Source organism: Arachis duranensis, chromosome 9 (genome assembly GCF_000817695.3).
Source record: "Arachis duranensis cultivar V14167 chromosome 9, aradu.V14167.gnm2.J7QH, whole genome shotgun sequence".
Lineage (NCBI taxonomy): Eukaryota > Viridiplantae > Streptophyta > Magnoliopsida > Fabales > Fabaceae > Arachis > Arachis duranensis.
The window spans coordinates 77,162,802-77,163,175 of NC_029780.3; positions in this window are offsets into that span (position 1 = coordinate 77,162,802).

Consider the following 374-nt stretch of genomic DNA (forward strand, 5'->3'; position numbering starts at 1 on the left):
TGTTTAAGGCTCAAGGATATCCCTCTGTCATCATGGAGAGGAAGCATGAAGAGCTCCTCTCAAAACAGAGCCACACAGAGCTCCCACAGTCAAACTCTAAGTTTGGTGTTGGGAGGCCACAACCAACTTTTAAGTTTGGTGTTGAACCCCCACATTCAAACTCTAAGTTTGGTGTTGGGAGGTTCCAACATTGCTCTGAGCATTTCTGAGGCTCCATGCGAGCCCTCTGTCAAGCTACTGACATTAAAGAAGCGCTTGTTGGGAGGCAACCCAATGTTATATTTTATCTATTCTCTTTTGTTATTTTATATTCTTTTGTAGGTTGATGATCATGAGAAGTCACAAAATCAATGAAAAAAGCAAAAAACAGAATA